Source organism: Dromiciops gliroides, chromosome 3, assembly GCF_019393635.1.
Source record: "Dromiciops gliroides isolate mDroGli1 chromosome 3, mDroGli1.pri, whole genome shotgun sequence".
Taxonomy (NCBI): Eukaryota; Metazoa; Chordata; class Mammalia; order Microbiotheria; family Microbiotheriidae; genus Dromiciops; species Dromiciops gliroides.
The window spans coordinates 430,925,122-430,942,219 of NC_057863.1; the positions used below are offsets into that span (position 1 = coordinate 430,925,122).

Sequence of the window (17,098 nt, forward strand, 5' to 3'; positions counted from 1 at the left end):
AAAGTTTTAAATTGCATGAGCAAACCAAACAATAAACACCTCAGGGTTTGGAAATGATGGGTACTGTATTTGAAGAGATTAATGAAACTCCACTAATAGAAAAGGCCTACCTTTTAATACTGATTATATAGTTCCTAACTTTCCTACTACTACGGAAAACACTACCATCTTTCCAGTCAAAATTGAAACCTGTCATCCTCAACTCTTCTCTCCACCCTCTCCAATCTCCTGCCAAGTCCTATCCATAACATGTCTAGACGATTGCAATAGCCTGTTGGTTGATCACACTCTGCTGCAAGTCTCTTTTCCCCACTTCAATCCATCTCACTCCACTCAGCTTTGAATTCACTTCAAAAATATAGATTTTACCATGTCACACTCTCACTATTCAATTAACTCCAGTGGTTCCTTATCACCCCTGGGAGGAAATATTATAAAATCTTCTGTTTGGCATTCAAAGCCCTTTGTGATCTACATCCTTTCCCCGACCCCAGCTCCACATTTCCAGTCTTCTACCCTATTCTCTTTCCTTCTTCCTCCTCCTGATGATCCACTGCTACCAATCTCCTTACTGTTGCTCAAACAATATACTCCATCTGCAGGCATTTTCCGTCCTGTGTTACTGCCTGGAATATTCTCCCTCCTCAGCTCTGCCTCCTTGCTTTTTTCAAGTACCAGCTAAAACCTGATCTTCTATGAGAAAAGCCTTGTCTGATCCTTTCCCTATTTTAATTCTAATGCCTTCCCTCTATTGATAATGCTCAATTTATCTTGTCCAGCTCATTTTACCTATGAGGAAACTGAGGCAAACCGGGTTAAGTGACTTGACCAGGGTCACAAAGTTAGTCAGTGCCAGATTTGAACACATGAAGAGGAGAACCTTCCCGAGTCCAGACCCAGCATTCTATCCACTGTGCCACCAAGCTGCCCTCCAAACTGGCATACAGGAAATTCTTAATTATTGCCTACTGATCTGACCAAACTTTTTTTTAATCAGAAAAATGGTGTCAGCTATGAAAAATTACACACACACACACACACACACACACACACACACACACACACACACACACACACACACACACAGGACTGCTATGGTTTTCCTGCATCCCTTTTCTTTAATTTGTACAAATATCCTCTTTGACAAATCAAAAACTTTTTACAGCTATACAGGAATTTGGAGAGGCAGGTCTTGCCTCACCGAAGTGGAAATGAAAAAAAGAAAAGGCAAAGACATTTTAAAAGGGAGGAAGAGATCAATAACAAGTTAGTTATTTTTATGGCTTCTGCCATTCATAAAGATTTCAATTGATAAAAATAGAAGTGGAATCACTGCAACCAGAAGATGGCATGCTTGTCCAGTCAAAAAAAAAAATGAAACAAAACACAAAGATTATTCTTCACAGCGCCTTCTAATACTTGACATTTCAAGTGACCTTACCCTGACTCTTCTCAATGGAATACAAATAATGGATGTGACAACACTCGAGCTGCAGCTTTTCCTCCCTCCTCTGCATCCTCTTACCAATGGCCCCCAAACCTGGCAAAGAGCATTGGGAAGCGGTGGCACAGTGAAGAGGGAAGAAGTCTGGACTTGGAGCTGCAAGACCTAGATTCAATCCAACCTCAACCACAAGCTGCAAGATTCTGGGGAACTCAATCTCTCAGACCATTAGTTTTCTCACCCACAAAATAAGGGTAATCATATTTGTACTATCACGAGGTTGTGAGAAAAATATGATATAACAACAAGTAAAGAACAGCACCTAAAATTTTGGCATTTCAAAAATATCTTCTATCACTCATATTTTATTCCCAAAGCTTTCTACAATTCAAAAAATGAATATCTTCCCAGTACTATCAATACGCTAAAAGAATAAATTGAAGAGCATGGCATACAGCATTTTATTTCTTTATTATTTATATCATTCACTGAACTGGAGTCTAAATACTCTTCCACCCTCCATAGTATAAAAATTGTGGATAAAACATGTCTTGAATCCCTCCGCCTAAAGAAATTTTGGGGGAAGTCATAGTAAGTTGGAAGTTTCATAACATGGATTCTACAGGACATCATATTTATAACACAACTGAGCAATGTGACCACTTTAAATCTTCCCCACAGAAACAAAAAAAGGAAAAATTAGTGCTTAAGGGAACCCCTTAAGGAAAAGGACTAATTTTCCAGTATTCTAAAATTCAAATGGCTAAAGCTATGATGGAAATTTCTGATATCTTAGTTTTAACTTTTTCTTAAATGAAAATACTACTGAATATTAAACATGATGTACAGAAAAAATGAAACAATAGTTTCATCTGTTTGATATGAAAGTTAAAAAAAAAGTAGACTATTAAGCCTGAAATTTCACCCTTGAATGACGAAAACAGGATATGTATAATTTTCTTTTCTTTTTTTCGGGCCAATGTGACTTGCCCAGGGTCACACAGCTAGTAAGTGTCAAGTGTCTGAGGTCACATTTGAACACAGGTCCTCCTGAATCTAGGGCCAGTGCTTTATCCACTGTGCCACCTAGCTGCCCCCTATGTATCATTTCCAAATGAATATTTGTAAATTTAACATTAACAGGTCACAAAAAAACTTATACATTATACACATTTCTAATAAAAATATACCTCAATTTTAATTAAAGTAGAGAAGCTTTATCTGTGACGGCTCTCCCAGGTATTTTTCTCCTAGAAGAACTCTCCCATGGGGAAATAAACCTCAAATAAGTTGATGGTACTTACCATCAACATTTGGTTGTTTCCCTGAACCCACTCACTCTAAGTATGCTAAATTCAGAAAAATTTCCTAACTATTGTTAAAGAAATTATCACAATTTGAAAATGTTTATATACTAAGCACAATCTAATAACCATGGAGAGGAAGATTTCTCCATTCTCAATACATCTTTGAAGCCATAAAATAATTATGAATGAATACTACATAAACTTGATTTGTACCTTCGTTCTAAGTTAGTCCCTTAATGATGTCAAGACATGTTGGCTTTACAACTATACAAAGAGAAACTTTAGAGATAAAATAGTGTTCAATATTCCTAAAGTCTAATTAGAATTAATTTGCTATGTGTCTTCTAAAGACAAGATTGAAGGACTATTAAAATCAACCCTCTTGAGAGTAGAATAAGAAAGACAACTGTGAGATCTATTACTAATTTTCTAAAAACTTAATTTTCGGGGCAGCTAGGTGGTACAGTGGATAAAGCACCAGCCCTGGATTCAGAAGGACCAGAGTTCAAATTCAGCCTCAGACACTTGATACTTACTAGCTGTATGACCCTGGGCAAGTCTAACCCTCATTGCTCCACAAAAACCAAAAAAACCAAACCTTAATTTTCTTTACACAATGGTCATGTTACCATAACATCTCCTTAACTGTCTTTGAAAAAGCAATGCAGAAAATAACCCACTCTTCCTTAGAGGAAGATAGATGGCAAGAGCATATAGAAGGCTGAACCTGAAGTCATGAAGACCTGAATTCAAATATGGCAGCAGACACCAGCTATGTGCCCCACGGTAAAGTCACATAACCTTACAACTTCCTTTGTTTCCTCAACTGTAAAATGGAGAACATAATAGCACCTACCTCCCAGGACTGTTTTCAGGATCAAATGAGATATTATGTGCAAAGCACTTAGTAAGGAACCAAATTCATAGTAGGAACTTAAAGGATGCTTGTCCCTTTCCTTGCAAAGATGTTTCAGTGGGGTTTAAGGTAACTAAAAGGTTAACAATAAAGAGATGAACACAAAAATCTATCAGGTTCCAACCTTTTCAACAGAATTACAAGAACACTCCCCCAACACCGCTAGGCACAGAAATGATGAGTCATTGAAAATATTTCTCCTAAACCTCATCTATCTTCATACTCCTGGAAGAGGCTCCTTTGATTAGGAGCCAGCTGAGTGGCAGAAGCAAAAGATTTAAACGAAGTCCATTCAAAACAGAAAACAATCTACCTTTATTTTATTGAATGGCAGAAGCTGGTTCTTCAAAGGGGAAGATACAGAGCAAATTACAATTTGGTTCTAGTCATGTGTTATTTCATGCCACAGCAACCAGACAGCAGATTCATCTGTCTTTGCTTTTCATTCCTTAGACAAAGTAGAATTCCCCTTCAATCTTCTTAGATGATTTCATGGATTAAGGAAGTTTCTTTTATAGAGAGGTTTCCCCAAAACAAGCTTCCTAAAGTAACTGAGGAATCCTTAGGGACATACTGGAATACTCCCTTAAGAGAGATTAGCAGGGGGCAGCTAGGTGGTACAGTGGATGGAGCACTGGCCCTAGATTCAGGAGGATCTGAGTTCAAATTTGGCCTCAGACACTTAACATTTACTAGCTGTGTGACCCTGGGCAAGTCACTTAACCCCAATTGCCTCACCAAAAAAAAGAGAGAGAGAGAACATAAGAGAGATTGGCCAATTTTTTGGAGGGCTTGTTTACCAATTTTGCAGTAGTAAAGTTTCCCATTTCAGGAAATCATCCTTTAACAACAAAAATGAGTATTTCCAGTTAGGCACTTGCAAGCCTAGTATTAATTTGAGTGCAGAGAGAAGCTAGTGTCATTTCCAGTGGTCCCTGTTGATAATGCACAATATAATACATTACAAAAAAAAGCTGTTAATTCTTGAAGAAAAAAACACTTTTGAACTGGCCACAGTCAAATCAAGTCCTATCTAGATCAGTGGCTAGAAGACTGTTACCTGACCTCCTCTGGGTCTGGCTTTCTCTTTTTCTCTCTTTCCTCTCCTATTAAGTGGTTTCCGCTATCCAAGCTATTTTATAAGGATGGTTCCAGTTCTGAGAAGAGAAGTCCTGGATGCAGAGTTGCAAACCAGTCAAGGCTAATAGGAGCAGGTATGCTGATAGACTATATTGAGAGGGCCTTTTTTTTCCTTTGAGGGGGAAAAACAAATTCTTTGAGCTAATACAGGAACAAGTTACTGCTCTTTTCAAGGTAGGGAAATAAAATGATCTGAAAGATGAAGATCAGGACACCAGGAAAATAGGCAAGTCAATGTGACAAAAAAAGAAAAAAGGAAAGAGAGAAAGGGAGGGAGGGAGGGGGAGAGAGGGAGAGAGAGAAGGAAAGAAAGAAGAAACAAAGAGAAAAAATTTTGGTTTGTGTTATCTTATCAGTAAATCCTAAAACTGCAACTTCTGAAGGGTGATGAACAGGTGAACTGCAAGTTATAGAAAGGTTAATTCTCATTCTTCATTTTTTACCAAGATGAAATCCTACTTGATCAACTTTAGAATGCTTCCAAACATCCCCTCTATGAGGAAAGATCTTGAAAGATCAGAAAGGAATTTTTTTGTGGGGGAGGTGAGATGGGAGGTGGGGTGGGGGGCAGTCAAACCCAGGGAACAGGATTAGCAGTAATGGTTAAGAGAGACAGTAAAACTCAGTGGGAATGAATGCATTTTTTAAATTAAGTATAGGAGAAGCAAATTTTAGCTTTGAGATATTAAAGAGAGAACTTTAAAGGAAGTAAAATGTGTTTCCGCACTTTTACTTTCACAAAAACAGCTATTATAAACTTAAACAAAAAATAGGATGAAAAAAATTCTCTATACATTTCCTATCCCACTATCAAGAAATTGCAAGTTTAAAAAAAAATCTTAAATGTTTTTACATGTAGGAATTTCTGGCAAAATCCTTCCATTTAATGGGCCAAAGAGCTCTCCCAGAAGAGTACCTTCAAATTTAATAAGAGTTTTGGTTCCCATTAACCATTCCACTCACTTCAAATGAAAGGTTTGGTTTACCACTAAGCAGTAAGTAGATCCCAGGCAAAAAAGCAAGGCAGGGTTTTTGTGATAGTGAAATTTTGTTATACTTGGGGGGTGGGGGTGGGGGTGAAGCCACATAGTATTTTACCACACTAATTTGAATTCAGTTTTATTTTTCTCAAGTGATATTAAATGTTTTAAAATTCTTTACTGGGTATGTATGGATGTATTTATTATAATGATAAAGTATTAATTTAAAATTCACATGTTATGAAAGGGAACAATTAAAAAAAGGTTTGAACTATCCAATCTCCCATTAAGTTCAGAGTGCCTACAAGTCTTAAATAGTTTTAAATAAAGCTATTAAGAATTATATTTGCAAACCAAGGTGAAGATAAAGAAAAAGTCACAGAACTTTGTAGAGTCTATGCTTGTTGGTTATTTTCCTTTCTTTCTTTCTTGCAGGGCAAAGAGGGTTAAGTGACTTGCCCAGGGTCACACATCAAGTAGGTGTCAAGTGTCTGAGGCTGAATTTCAACTCAGGTCCTCCTGAATCCAGGGCCAGTACTTTATCTACTGTGCGACCTAGCTGCCCCCTGTTGGATATTTTCAATGACAATTCCTCATTTCCCTCATTTTCATTCGTTGCTCAGTCATGTTCAACTCTTTATAACCCTAGTTGTTGTTTTCTTGACAAAGATCTGGAGTGGTTTACCAACCAGCTCATTTTACAGATGGGAAAACCGAGGCAAACAAGTTGAAGCAACTTGCCCAAGGTCACACAGCTAGTAAGGGTCTGAGGCTGGATTTGAACCCATCTTTATCTACTGTACCACCTAGCTGCCCCAGCAGCATTGGTTATTTTGATTACCAATAATTGGATCTATACATATAAGATATTTTTGACTGATTAGGAAACCAGATCACTTTTTGAAGGCACCACATTGTATGCAGGAAATTTTCCCTTGTAAATTTTAGATTGATCATATTTGCATGAATCATACAACTTATTTAGCAACACTTCAAATTAATTCAAAGCACAGCCTAATGTCAATCTACTACAGGTTTACTACACATACAAGCACACTAAAACTAGATGATGCTATTTGAAAATTAAAGGCCTTGTGACTGGCCAAAAAAGGGCACTTTAGGAATCATTAAGTTCACATTATTACAGCCATCCCTACTAAATTATGGTTTGTTGAAGATACTCTATTACTGTTCATTAGATATACCTTTCTTTCTTCTCCTCCCATCCACCCCAATACCCCCCTCAAAAAAAACAACAACACCTCCACCACCTTTCCCTTTTTAAATTAATTCCACAATCATTAACATCGGTTGAAATATTTGATATCTTAAGGCAGTGGTAACAAACTCAAATAGAAACAGGGACCACTAAGCCAAACATAAGGATCCCCACAGGCTACATATTGACTTAGAAAACCACATATTAACATGGTAATATTAACATGTTAACATCTATGTTCTACTGTATTTTTATTTATTTTGTTAAATATTTCTCAATTACATTTTAATCTGATTCACACAGGGGCATGCTGACTCATGCTCTGTGTTTGACAACTCTGTCTTAAGTCAAAGTTTGGACAGGAGAAACACAAGCTAGCTGTGTGACCATAAATAAGTCAATACCACTGTGCTCATTTCACCCAGTTGTTAAGATGATTAAATGAGATAAAATATACAGTGTTCTGAAAATTCCGTAAAGTGTAATGTAAGGTTCCAAATATTTAAGTGTCTTACACATTGTCACACTGCTTTTGGATAGAACAGTTATACAAAATAGACACTGAATGGTGATTCTAGCAATTTCTTCTAGGAATTACTATAGATTGCAGCCAGTAGTTAGGGAGATTTGGAGTGTAGCTGTGTGACCCTGGAGAATTCACTTAAACAATTTCAGTTTCCTCATCTGAAAAAGAGGATAATAATATCACCTATATCCTAGTGTTGTTAAGGATCCAATGAGATAATGTTTGTAAAGCTCTTTTAAACCTTAAAGCACTCTGTACATGCTATTGATTATTATTATTATTATTACTCTTATTAAAATATCTTATCAACTATGTGAATCACTCCTTTCCTATACATAAAAGTTACTAGGTTTTTCTGACTATAAAAACCGAACTCTTAGCACTAATAACTCTCTCACAACATTTAACCCAAATCTTCCAAAAGCTGGTTTAGATTTTTTTGCTGCCTAAAATCCAGTGAAAATATTTGACACATTTCTCAATGAAAATTCTTTTTACTTCTACAGTCAGTTTATTCTTACTATTTGTATGAAGAAAAAGCTGAAACTCCTTTGGTGCTATTTAAATTTTAGCATCATTTCTTGAAGACACTGTTCAAAGAAATACCATTCATATACCTTTTAGGAAAAACCATAATCCCAGGTAAAACTAACATTTTGCAAAAGTGCCCTTCTCTGTTCTGAAAATTACTTGCATAATCAATTTTATCAGTCCTGAGAGACTACCACTTACTTTCTGAAATAAAAAATGAAACAGTAGTATATCAGAATTGATCAAAAAAGAAGCTAGTCAAATTCTGTTTTTCACTTAATGAAATCCAATAGAATCTCACTAAAATGATTGATTATTGCTCATAAATTTAGGATTGTTTCAACCAGATTATTAATAGGTGATAATGTGATTCAAATACTGCTTTAATTTAGTATAATGACTTCATATTTCAACCATCCCAATGACAAGTTCAATAACACAGGACAGCAGCAACTTAAATTGTGGACAAAAAGACATGCCATTTAGCAAGTAGGATTTTGTGTTAAAGACATAGGAAAGGGGCAGCTAGATGGCGCAGTGGATAAAGCAGTGGCTCTGGATTCAGGAGAACCTGAGTTCAAATCTAGCCTCAGACACTTGACACTTACTAGCTGTGTGACCCTGGGCAAGTCACTTAACCCTCATTGCCCTACAAACACAAAAACCAACCAAACAAAAACCAAAGGAAAGCCAAAAAAAATAAATAAATAAAATAAAGACATAGGATATCATCTCTTTGAAAAGGTTTGTTTTCTTAAACTGCTCCTCCTCTCATAAAAATCCCACAAAGTGTTGGTTCTAAAACAAAATTCATACATTTAAGTCACTCACATCAATTCTCAAAAAGAAAAAAATAACTACCAATGATATTTAAGAGGTATTTACCACAAGATCCATCGTGATACTATAAAACATTTCAGGGAAACAAGCAAACAAAAAGCCCCAAAACTACAAGATGATTTTAAAGAGGTAAGTAAGATGACTTGGGTTCTTCATAATCAAGGAACCTTATGGAAACCAGGGTGGGTTCTGAGAAAGATGTCTGAAGGACTTCAATTCCACTTGGCTTGCTACAGTGCTAGATATGCAGGTCCACCCTCAAGAGCGGTACTGAAAGGACCTCAGCTAACCAACTGAAGCTACAATACACTATAGGTAAATCTCTGCGCCAGAGCAGAGAAGAACCTGTCTCCTGGGTTATAGAAAGAGGATATTATTCATTTCATGCCACGTACCATTGATTTTCTCTCACTGGACTGATTAAACTTAAGAAGAAACAATCAATTTTCTCTTGATCCTCTCCAACCAGCTACCATCCCCATCTCTCTTCTCCCTGACATCACAGCTCAACTCTCTAAAAAAAGTTTTCTATAACAAATGCCTTCATTTCCTCACTACCTGTTATCATGACTATAAATCCTGAAAATTTAGTTCTGCCCCCAGAACAATGAAAGTGCTCTCTTATGGGTCACCACTATAATCATTATCATCATCTATTGGGCTATGTGTGCTGGACATTGACCTAAGTTCAAATCTCCCCCCTCTAAAAGCTACTAATTGTGTGACCATACTGTCTAAGCCTCAGTTCCATCATCTGCAAAGTGGGAGAACCATCCCAGAAGTGCCTACTTCATATGGTTACTGTGAGGCTCAAGTGAGATGATAGTGTAGTGTTTTATAAAACTGAAAGTGCTATATAAATATCAGTTATTACCATGATTTGCAAGGTACTGTACTTCCAGTGGAGAATAAAAAAGACAAAATCAAAGCCATTCTGATTCTTGACAAGTCGTGTGCCCAGCACACAGTAAGTGATCAGTAAATGCTTTCTCTATCTGTTTTGAAGGAAGATGAGGATTCTGAGAGGCAGGGATGAGAAGTATACTTGAGTGGACGCCATTCAGTGCTGAGTTCAGAAACAGCTACTAGTACAGCTTGGCTAGAATATGGAGTAAATGAAAAACAGTATGAAACAAATAAGGCTGCAAAAAGTAGGCTGGAGTCAGACTGTGGAGGTTCTTCCATCTGAGGTCAAGGTGGGGAATTTGTATTTTATACTACAAGCTAAAAGGAGTTGCTGAAGAGTTTTGATCAGAGGCATTAACACAGATGATTACTATATAAGGTTTGTGCCTCTGGCAATCATACCTATTACTAACTAGAGAAGGAGATGAATTAGGGAGCTATTATAGTAGTTCAGGTGAGAGATAAGGGTAGTTGTGTTATTAGAAAGGAGTGGATTTAATTATACAAGCAGGTATATGGTGTGTTGGTATGTTAGGGCCATAGAATCAACAAGGCACGCTCTCTGGATTATTGCCAGCTGTGGCAACAAGACATGGCAACCAACTGGATATGGGGGTGAGACAAAGGTAAGAGTCAAGTAGGACACCAACTAGGAGCACAGTAATATCCTCCTCAAAATGGGGATTTCTGAAGAAAGGGAAAGATAAGCATGTTCCCAGGACTTGAAAGACCAGCTCTATCCATGCAAATGACTTCCCTAACAGCACCTTAACTGTGGGCTCTTCATTCATAGGTGTAGCTCTACAGTTGCCCATAGAGTAACTGGAGCGACATACTGACTTATGTGCTTGAACTGAAGGCTAGCCTAGTTTTTTCCCTAAAAGGTAACAAAATAATCTTCCTGACTTAAGTGGTCCAAAACTGCTGAGGTAGCTGCATGACCATCACCTAGGTACAAAATCCTGACTCAGGAGTGGGAGGTGCCTCAGGTTTCTGACCAAGGATACCACCATGGCAAAAACAAAAGTAGAATATCAATGCCCTATTGAATCAATGATTGTTAAGTCAAATTTGTTTTTGGGATTGTTTTTTTTTGGCGGGGCAATGAGGGTTAAGTGACTTGCCCAGGGTCACAGAGCTAGTAAATGTCAAGTGTCTGAGTTCACATTTGAACTCAGGTCCTCCTGAATCCAGGGCCAGTGCTTTATCCACTGTGCCACCTAGCTGCCCCTAGTCAATTTCTTTTGGTTAAATGTTATCTAAGAGTGTCTTTGTTTGTGATGAAATAATGGGATTTAGCAGATACTCAAAGGCCCACCTGGAGATTAATCAAGACTGATTGAATCAAGTGAGAGTAATTGACTGCTGATTAAGCCTACTTCAAGTTAATTGGATCGTAATCACACCTGGCTATCCCTTAAGAAGGTATCGTTCTCAGAAACTAGACTGTGAACTCAACTTGAGAACACCTTCAAAGACAATGGATTTGGATGACGCCAACCAATCACCTTGAAGCAGTGTGTAAGGACCGCCTCTGTTCCAGATCTATAAAAAAGCTTCCACAAACAGCTTGCCAGAGAGTTCCTGATTAAGACAGGCTCGTGGAGGAGTTCCTGATTAAAGCAGGCTTGTGGAGGAGGACTTCAGGAAGAACCCAACCAAGCTGGAACTCTAGGCTAGGTAGGACTTCTTTTTCATAACCTTCTGAACTCTTTGTAAAAATCTGTATGCTCTAATAAATGTTTAATGCCTAAAGACTGATGCTGAAGCTACTGATTTAAGGCGACCACAATTTAGATTTTAAACATCACATGTTCTAATCCCAAACCTGAATGGCCAGATTGGCCCAAGTATGGCCTGGCCCAGGATAGCATCTCATCCCCTAAAACACCTTTTCCTTCTGTCTGAATCGACTGTTTCTGTCTATAGCAGCACCATTTATTATGCTTTCCACATCTGAAACTTCAGTATTAGCTTTGATTTTTTTTTTTTCCCCTCTGCTACCTTACCTCTCTTATCTAGTCACGGAGTCACAGAGTCTTGTTGATTCCATTTCTATGACATCTTACATCAGCCCCCTCCTCTTTAGTTCCACTGCCACCACCCTGTATCAGAGGCAGGCCCTTATTATTCCTTATTGGACTACTCAAATAAATAAATAGTCTCCTACCTCTAACTCTCTTTTTCTCAGGACTTCCAAAACAATCATTCCTGACATTTAAGGCAGGCTACAGTCTGGTGCCACACTCACTTTGTAGTCTTATCTCATTTTGCTTTCCAAGCACTTTGTGCTTCAGGCAAACTGGACTTTTCTCTGCTTTCTGTACATGACCTGTGTTCCTGCCTCGATTTTGACTCATACTTGTCATATACCCTGCGTTGGGGATGTATTCCCCTTTCTTCTTCACCTTTTGATTTCACCATCGATTTCTTATTCATCCTTTAAAGTTCAAATCTGAATGTCACTTATTTGATGAAGTCTTCTGTGACCCCCCCCTTTTCACTTAACAATAACCTTCCCCTTTAGACCTTACATAAAACTTGGTTTTGCATCCCCCTTCAAGCAATTCTGTAATAAGATGTATTACAGCTATCCAAGTTTGTATCTTATTCCAATCTAGACTGTAAGCTTAGTGAGGGTTAAGCACTGCGATGTATCTGGTAGTATGCACATAGTAGGTAATTAAATATTAATTTAAAATTTGTTGCTCTTCTATTTTGTATTAATAGGATTTTCATTTGAAAATTCTATACCAAGAAACTTAACTGTTCTTAGGAGATATGCTAATGATAACTGTAACTCCCTACATTATCTGATTTGCACACACTACTACTGATGATACCTATATGAGAACAAAATTTAAGAGCTTTATTTTTATCAAAAATTGAGCTTACATTTCTTTTCAGAATATATGATTTCACATTTGTAAAACTGTTATCAAAATGCTTTCACAAAACTAAATCTCAGAAAGATTGATTCATCTCTATAAAGCAGAATATCCCTATCATTTCATCTTTATAATATTACATACATTACACAATCAATATTACATTGAAAAATAAAGTTAGAAAGGAATTTCAAGACAATTTATATTCTTACAATTCTCTTTAGTTAGAGTAGTACTAAATGGCTGGAGAAGACACTAAATGATTTTTCTGTCTTTAGACATGATAAACCCACTAAACAAAGAAAAATATTCAATGCTCTCAGTTCCCAGGGTTCCCTTTCTGCTTCTGCAGTTGACAGTGAACAAAGAAAAGGGAGTAGGGGATGCTAAGACTCATTTAGCTTTAATATATCTTTTATTGATACATGAGTATGAGATCCTTGTCCAAAGATCTCTAGTTGACTGCTATGGCTTAGTCAGAGACCTATAAAGGGTGCTGTTCCCCACCCTTATTTGTTGGACAGACCCTCTTAAAATACAGTGGGGGAGGACAGAGATGACAGTCACACATAATGAGAAAACACGGAAGTGTAACAGTTTACTTCACAGGACAGACTGATGCCATTAAGTAATGAAGTAGAAATAATTTCCTTTGGGGTAAAAACACTAACTTTGGTTTAGTGGAAAGATCAAGAAAGCTAAGTCAGAAGCCCAGCTCTACTATTTAGTACCTCTGTTGCACTGGGCAGGTCATTTTCTAGGTCTCAGTTTCCTTATCTGTAAAATGATGAGGTTGGGCCATCTAAGGTCCTTTCCAGCTCTAAAACCTATGAAATAAGTAACTTCATGAAAAGCTTTATTTTCCCCCCATAAAATTTACAGAAAAGCCCTGTCTACACTGAAAAACTAATACTCAAATAACGGTATCAATTTTTAAAAAGTCAATCTTAGTATAAGAGAATATAACATATCAATGAGTAAAGTCCACAAAGCAGTTTTCTGATTACTACCTCAATGTAGCTTCTGGGTTAGGCATACAAGCGAGCTTTAAAACACCTGGCATATATAAAAATCATGTATCTGCTAATTTCACATTCAACAGCTCCTGATGATCAGAATTGTGAATTATATGTGTACCTTGGGAAAGATGCCAGCCTTTCAACTGAGGAATGCTCACTGAATTGAATTGGTTGATGATTACAGATCAGGAAACCTTTCCCTTACCATTACCTCTGGAGCAGAATATAAGCTCTTTGGGAACAGGAACACTCATTTTCATCTTTGTATTCCTTGCCCCTGGCATTACCTTGAGCATGGTAAGGACTTCATAAATGTCTGTTGTACTAAACTGGTGAATCAAATTGAGGACTGTTGTTCTTCCTTCCCAGAGACCAACTTTATCCTCTCAGTTTCAGCAGGTCTGATCTAGCTATAGTCTAATATGGGGCACTGACCAATAGAGCCCCATTATAGATCCCCCTTCCTATTATCTTCCTTCTCTAGAAGGTGGCCAACAGCTATCTGCATGGTGGTTAGCACAGAAGTAAGAGGCACACCATCAAAATCTCTTGAAGACAGAGCTTAAGTGACATTAGCTTAGATATCTCACAAATGGGGCAGCTAGGTGGTGCAGTGGATAAAGCACCAGCCCTGGATTCAGCAGGACCTAAGTTCAAATTTGGCCTCAAAACACTTGACATTTAACCCTCATCTCACTGCCCCACCAAAAAAAAAAAAAAAAAAAAGATATCTCACGACTTCAGAAGCAACAAGACTTCCCCAAGACAACCTAACTACTCTTTATCTATAAGAGAGGTTAAACAAGAATGAAAAGGTCAGTTAAGTCCTTAAGAATCATAAGGCTCCTATATCAAACAATACATACACTGGGCTTTCTGGTCCTGAAGCTGGTGCTTTGCCTAGCAGATATACTCTAAAACAAGTTAATTTAAGGAAAGGGGAAAATTCAGCTCTGACTCCAAATACTTACCCTCTTTAACCTTCATACAGTACAGATACTTAAGAATGGTAAGAGCAAGCGAATATCATGCAGTTTCCATTGAGGCTTGTTGCTAAGAGAGTTTGGTAGATTCCCTTCTGTATGAAACTTTCCAGTATTGTGAGCAACCACAATCCAGATGGAAACCTCTCTCGCTGAGTGAGGGTTGAATGAAAATGAAATGTGAAAGTATTTTTTTTTTTAAATTGTATGTAGGGGCAGCTAGGTGGCGCAGTGGATAGAGCACCGGCCCTGGAGTTAGGAGGACCTGAGTTCAAATCCAACCTCAGACACTTGACAACTTACTAGCTGTGTGACCCTGGGCAAGTCACTTAACCCCAACTGCCTCACCAAAAAAAAAAATTGTATGTAAAGTGACATAAACAGTTATGGTATTTTTTAATAAGGGAGGGTAAAGGGGTACCCCCCCCCCCCGCAAGCTCTGGATAAGAACACCCAAATTGCTAGAGGCTCCTTTCCCCCAGTTGACTCAGAGCTACCATACCATGCCCTGGAACACATTCTCCTACCAGAACAAATAAGACCAAAGCACCAAAGGAGCTAAGTGGATAATGCAGAGATTTAATAGCATAAATATGCATCCACAGGAATACGGAGAGAAAAAAGAAAGACTGATGATGTCTATTTCCATTCTATTCACTGGAAGACAACCAATTTCCATATTAAGATAGTAAGTTATATGCACCTGTCAAAATTTAGAACAGATCCTGGTCCAGATCACACTCTCTAACCTTAGGTGTTCCCCAGGGCTCTGTCCTGGGTCCCTCCTCTCTTCTCTCTCTATATCACTTCACTTGGTGATCTCATTAGCTTCCATGGACTTAATTACCATCTCTATGCTGAGGCTTCTAAAATCTACCTTTCCTGCCCCAACTTGTTTGCTGACCTCTAATCTTCACATCTCCAAATGCCTTTCAGACATCTCAAACTAGATGTCTAAAAAAGTGACCATGTCCAAAGAGAATTTATAGACTTTTCCCCTAAACCCTCAACTCCCCACCCCCACCTTTTCCTATTATTATAGAGAACAAGCAAAGCCATCCTCCCAGTCCCTCAGGCTCACAACCTAAGTGTCATCCTTGATTCCTCACCATCTGTTGCCAATGATTGTCAATTTCACCTCTGCAGCACCGCCTCCTCTAACACACTCTTCAATCCAATGATACTGGCTTCTTGGTTATTCCATGAACAAGACACTCCGTCTCCTGACTCAGGCATTTTCTCTGGCTGTCTTGATGCCTCATCTCTACCTACTGGCCTCCCTTAAATCTCAACTGAAATCCCATCTTCTATAGGAAGTCTTATCCAAACAGTCTTAATTCTAGTATCTGCCCTCTGTTTATTTCCTATTTATCCTACACACAGCTTGGTTGTGCACATTTGTTTTCTTCCTTATTAGACTGTGAGCTCCTTAAGGGCAGATTGTCTTTTTGCCTGTTTTTGTATCCCCAGAACACAGTACATTTAATGACTGTAGCACTTTTTACAGTTTTAAAGCATTCCCATTTAAACTACTTTTTCTGTAGGTATTACAGGTATAATTATTCCCATTTTCTAGATACTTATGGTCCTAAACCTAGTAATTGCCAGAGGTAACTTAAATCCAGAGTCTTTCCACTGTGCTACATTGCTTGTCTTATTGATTGTGCAGTGAATACAACACAGGCTCTTGTTAAGGGCTAAAATTCTAGCTAAACTGTCTAAAATATCTAATGAGTGATCGCCAATAAATTATAAGCTTTAGCAAGAGTTAGACTTTTAAGCATTTATTAAGGAGAATAAGAATTTGGTAAAGAGAGAGAAAGGCCTAGATTTCTATCTATTAAAGGGAGAGCACATTTCTAGCTCCACTCTCCACCAGCGTCCTCAGGAAAGAGAGCCCGAGACAGAGCGCCAGTCTCTTCCTTCTTCCTCCCACTACCCAACGTCACTTCCTGATGCCAAAGAAAAGACTCCTGGTCTTGCCCTCAAAGACCTTCGCTTCATGGGTGGAACTCTTCTACAGTAAGTCTCCAGCAGGTGGCATCATTCCAATCGTTACACTCAAGTTCGGAGGACCTGAGTTCAAATCTCACCTCAGACGCTTACTACCTGTGTGACCCCAGGCAAGTCATTTACCTCCAACTGATTTAAATATCCAGGGCCATTTCTAGTTGTCCTGATATAAATGTCTTGCTACTGGACAGAAATGACTCTGGATGAGAGAGTCATTAAATGCCCTCAATAAAAAGTCACCTCTGTTGACTTAAGTGTTAATTTTATTTTTAAAATGGGAGACTATGCATATTCAAAAAATCTTCTAGTTATCTAAGCCAGGACCCTTCAAAATAAGACTCTTTAGACTTAAGTGTTAGAATTATAGATTTCCCTTTTACTTGTTC

The 17,098-nt window shown here is 38.0% G+C and overlaps 1 protein-coding gene across 6 annotated transcripts in view; it reads right to left on the reverse strand.

Annotated features, from left to right (window-relative positions):
• The window catches only part of UBE2E3 (ubiquitin conjugating enzyme E2 E3), a 101,582-nt gene that overhangs the window by 41,854 nt on the left and 42,630 nt on the right, over positions 1-17,098 (reverse strand). The gene's annotated exons all lie outside the window — the stretch shown is intronic.